The following is a 5,336-nucleotide window of genomic DNA, read 5'->3' as shown; positions in this document are numbered from 1 at the left end:
TGTGTATTTTTGAAAAACTTAAAATAATGTGACATCAGGTCACAGCAGCTTTAGTAACGATTCAAATTAATTAATTAATTAATCAGTCAGTAAGGCTATTTTGTTGGCTATATAGCTAACTAGCTAGTCAGCAAGCAAGGAAGTTTGCTAGCTATTAATGCGTCCGCTTTTGGTACACTAAGGCCATAAAATTCATAATATAACCACACACTTACATATAACCTTTAAAGATTACATTACAAAAAAAGCACATATACTACGATAATTACTCGGATGGATCAAGATTCGCCCGCTTTTCACCTGTCTCGCGATCCTCGCCTACGTTTCTCGTTCATGGACTGAACTTCTGAGCATGCGCAGCATCTGTCCTACGGAAGCTTGTGCAAGTCACACAACACTGCGTTACCAAAGCCAGTTTACTGGAGAATACGCGGGCATTAAACCAAACTAAGTGGATTGTGTGGCTTCAGCGGGTCTTCAGTTTATGTTAAATCAGCCAAGCTGAACTTGGTTTAAAGCTAAAAATGAGTACCGGTGCACTTAAAGCTCACCTTCCGTCGTTTTTTCTTTCATTTTAAAATGTCTAGTTGTGGTCTCTAGTATGAATGAATGACATGTGAGCCGTTTTTGTAAAAAAAAAGTGCTCAGGTGTCTCTGTATAGCTCTTTTTAATGGACTGTTTTAGGGGTGTGTCCAAAATGACCGGATTCCAGCTTTGCTCATGAATATTCATACATGCAAACAGCATGCAAATATCTCTCCTCTGATTGGCTAGGAGCACTGCGACGCCCCTCCACCGCTCTGCCGCTCACTGCCTCCCACCTCCTAACTGATGAGCGGTGATGTTGCGTCGCTTCAGCTCCGCCTCTGGGAGTTTCTCGAGCCAAGGTGGGCTGGTCTGTGAGTTTCTGCCTACGTAGGCAGAAAGATAATTCAAAATTCACCCGTTTTTCGGAGGGGGGGAGGGGGGATTTCTTTGCTTAGCTCCTGCAGACAATAGTCTGGTTTCCATCCAAACCTTTCGAAAAAAGAATGCGCAATTTCCAAATTTCGGCAGAAAAAAATGTTTCCATTCACTACAGTTATGCGAATAAACTTTAGATAATGTGGGAGTTTTTTGTTTTAGGTCTGATCACATGGTACAGAATCACATGACTTGAGGCCTGATACGTCATTTTTTATGCGAAAAACCCTTTTCCATCCAGTTTTTCCGAATTTTGGCGATGCGATATTCTAACTTTTCCTCCCCCTCCTAGCGTAAAAATCGTTTTGCGATATTTGGGGCTTTTTTCGAATTTTTGACTTTTTCCATCCAGCTTTTTTCATGCGCATTTTGAAAATGCGCAAAAACTTGGTGGATGGAAAACCCTCTAATGGGGGCTGCAAAACAGTTTAATGTGCAGGTGTACACATTCAACTCGGAGAGACCTACTGTATTCCACAAAAAACAAGAAAAATCGGATTTTCGCGGAAGGTGAGCTTTAAGTTATTTGTTTCAAACATTGTATTTCCCTGTGGGTATGAGCCAAATCTAGCTAAACCAAAAACACTTCACAAAATATCCCTTATTTACCGTGTGAACCACATTACACTACTAACGCAACTCCGAGACTGGCCGTTTAATGACGTTAGCCTGCTAGCGCTAGCATACTACATATTTGAAGACAAATATGAACAATTAACTACACATAAAAATATATTTTACACTATATGTGGTTACAACACCCCTAGGATGCGAAAGGATCCATGAATTGAGTTTAAAAGTTTGTTTTACAAGCTATGCTGGCGCTAGGGTGCTAACGCTAGCGAGCTAACACTAGCGAGCTAACGCTAGCGCCCTAGCGCTAGCATAGCTCGTAATTTACACATTGGTTGGCAGATATGAGTATCCAGATACACGTAAAATTAAAATGTACACTATATGAGGTTACGAGACCCACATGATGCGACCACAATTCCGTGAATTGAGTTTAAAAGTTTGTTTTACGAGCTATGCTGGCGCTAGGGTGCTAACGCTAGCGAGCTAACACTAGCAAGCTAACACTAGCAAGCTAACGCTAGCGCCCTAGCGCTAGCATAGCTCGTAATTTACACATTGGTTGGCAGATATGAGTAAGTTATCCAGATACACGTAAAATTAAAATGTACACTATATGAGGTTACGAGACCCACATGATGTGACCGCAATTCCGTGAATTGAGTTTAAAAGTTTGTTTTACGAGCTATGCTGGCGCTAGGGTGCTAACGCTAGCGAGCTAACACTAGCAAGCTAACGCTAGCGCCCTAGCGCTAGCATAGCTCGTAATTCACACATTGGTTGGCAGATATGAGTATCCAGATACACGTAAAATTAAAATGTACACTATTTGAGGTTGCGAGACCCACATGATGCGACCGCAATTCCGTGAATTGAGTTTAAAAGCATTTTGTGATAAAAAAACGCTAATGCTAACTTGGCTAGCTAGCTAACATGAAGCTGACTGGCCAGGTAGATATTGTTGTAGAAAAGAAAATGAAAGGTGGGTCAACACCCACCCCTCATACGGGGTACAACTCCCCTACGTGTTCGTTTGATAGAGAGAGTCAGACAGGTGGAGTGAAGTTGAAAGCAAACCAAGTATTTATTACAAAGTACTGAATATTCAGGAGAACCCACACATGAAAGACCGTCTAACAGCCACCCAGCATAAGTTCTGACCCCCCTCTGATCTGACTCCATGTTTTATACCCAAAATGACGTGAAACCTGCTGATGAGGCGTTGCTAACGATTAGCTCATGTTAATATGCATAATTTCAAGTGTTAGTACTCAAGTTTCACGTGTCTGACCGGACCACTAGTGTTTGGCCTTGACTGTGTTCTTCCAGAATGGAACATCGTGGCACTATCTGTGTGAGTGTGTGTCACCCCTCTCTTTGAAGCCGCTGCAGGTTCCCCCACACACAGAAGGCCGCTTTGATCTAAAAGCCTCCTCTGTAGAAATGTAGTCTCGTACCGAGTGTACCAGTCGAGTTGATGACCGTTAGTTAGGGTCATGCAGTGAACGAAATGCTTCAAGCATGAGCTACATCTCATATGTTATATGTTAATGTGTTAGTGGCGCGTGGTTAGACCGCCATACAATAGACCCTATGTGTTAGTAAACGCCTTATGTATCGTGAGGGTTAATTTGTGTGAATCTGTGTTAGTCACATGCCTGATCAAACAATGTTTTATTATATATGTAAAGAATATATTGTGATTATTGGTTAATCTTCTATATAAATCTTCTATATATAAAATACACTGTGAGTAAAAATGATCAAATGTAATGTGAGTATTGGTTAATGCATATAAAATACAAGGTTTCACACAATGATTATGTAATTATAGATACTAAGATGAGTAATCATAACTGAAAGATATTTGTCAATACACTCAAGGTAAAATAAACAGTTACTCTTCAATTCCCACTTTTGACGTATCAACCAGATACGTCAACACATCGTAATTCCTCCAAATATGTATTTACATATGTTCAACACTTGATAAACATGTGATTGAACATTTTACGAAAAGGGTGGGAGCGAAAACCTGTCCGGCAGCCTTCCAACCAATTTTTGACAGGAAAAATTCTCCCACAGCCCCTCTGCCCCAGGCGGCTAATAATTCGAACTCTATCAAAGGAGGAAGTGACATCATTGACTTAAAGTCATCCCCAAGACTGGTTGGTTTACAGCATTTCCTCCTGCTCTTCCTCACACTCCAGTATAGGTAAAATACATGGCGGTTTACAGTCTTTATTATCATTATACCCATTAGAGTAATGGTTATTATTACCTGGAGCCATATTGGAATAACTGGAGGGAGTGCTGGTTCATTATGGTGTCCGTACCTTGCCCTGTTCCACCCCCTTTTTCCGTACGAAGCCATTATTAAACCATAAATGTGTTTTCCCTCTAAGTTTTCCCCTATTTAGTAAACTTGTTATCTATAGCCCTATATGTGTAAGTGTTAAGGTTACAGAGTGTATTTTTTTTTTTTTTTTACAATTCCGTTTTTTCAAGAGTCCAAGGCAACCTGTAAAGGAAAACAATGTCCAGGACAACCTGTAAAGAAAACAATGTCCAGGACAACCTGTAAAGAAAAAATAATGTGTTCCCCCCCTAATTTAGCAAATCACAGTTTATAACCTTATATGTGTAAATGTTAAAGTTACAATGCGTGTTGTTCTTTTCTTCTTTCTTCAGGGTTCTGAAGGTAGACTACCTCAGACCCACGTACGAAGAGCTTTATTCTGGCTCTTGATATCTGCAATATCAGTGAATGAAAAGTATGAGTTGGTGTGTGATAAGACTATGTGTGTTCTTTAATGAGATGTGTTTAAGAGTCTCTGTATGTAGTGTACTTTGACGCAATTGAAAAGTTGCTGAATGAGTTACTCCCTCACTTCCTCTCCTCAGTCACAGCCAGGCACTGACGGCCCCTGCTGTGTGCTGTCTGCTGCTGTGGGCGATTCAGCTGCCCCTCCTTCCTGCTGCGGCCTGCTGAGGGGGATTCAGCTACCCCTCCTTCCTGCTGCGGGCCTGCTGAGGGGGATTCAGCTACCCCTCCTTCCTGCTGCGGGCCTGCTGAGGGGGATTCAGCTACCCCTCCTTCCTGCTGCGGGCCTGCTGAGGGGGATTCAGCTACCCCTCCTTCCTGCTGCGGGCCTGCTGAGGGGGATTCAGCTACCCCTCCTTCCTGCTGCGGGCCTGCTGAGGGGGACTCAGCTACCCCTCCTTCCTGCTGCGGGCCTGCTGAGGGGGACTCAGCTACCCCTCCTTCCTGCAGGCCTTCTGCTGCTGCAGGGTCAGACTTTTCAGCTGCTGCTGTCTCGTCTCCTCCTGCTTGCTCTGTGAGCGATCTCTGTTGCTGCACAGCTGTCGAACCCTCGCCTATCAGTTGATCTGCGTACGTTGTTCTCTCAGTCACCTGGAAAGGCTCAATCCAGCCATGCTCGTTCCCCTTTCATGCACAATGGCGGAGGAACCTTCACTCTGTGTCCGGACTGGTCCACCTTTGCACCACGTTCTCCTTCTCCCCCTGTGTAAACAGATCTGAAACGAGACTTTTATATTCATTATAATCATGTTTAAGGTTCTCTATGCATTTTGGAAGTCTTTTAATGCTTCCGCCGTGTCTCCTTCCTGCAAGTTAAAATACATGGTTAAAATACATTTATCACACTTAACTTGATCTCTAATTTCCCCTTGGAAGTTAACTATTTCATATTTAAATTTTGTCTGTGCACAGATTTCAGCCCAATTTTTGTTTTCTTACCTTCTTCAGTTGTCCTGATTTTCAGTTATACTCAAT

This window comes from Astyanax mexicanus, unplaced genomic scaffold (assembly GCF_023375975.1).
Source record: "Astyanax mexicanus isolate ESR-SI-001 unplaced genomic scaffold, AstMex3_surface scaffold_38, whole genome shotgun sequence".
Taxonomy (NCBI): domain Eukaryota; kingdom Metazoa; phylum Chordata; class Actinopteri; order Characiformes; family Acestrorhamphidae; genus Astyanax; species Astyanax mexicanus.
Note: the sequence above shows the minus strand (reverse complement) of the source record.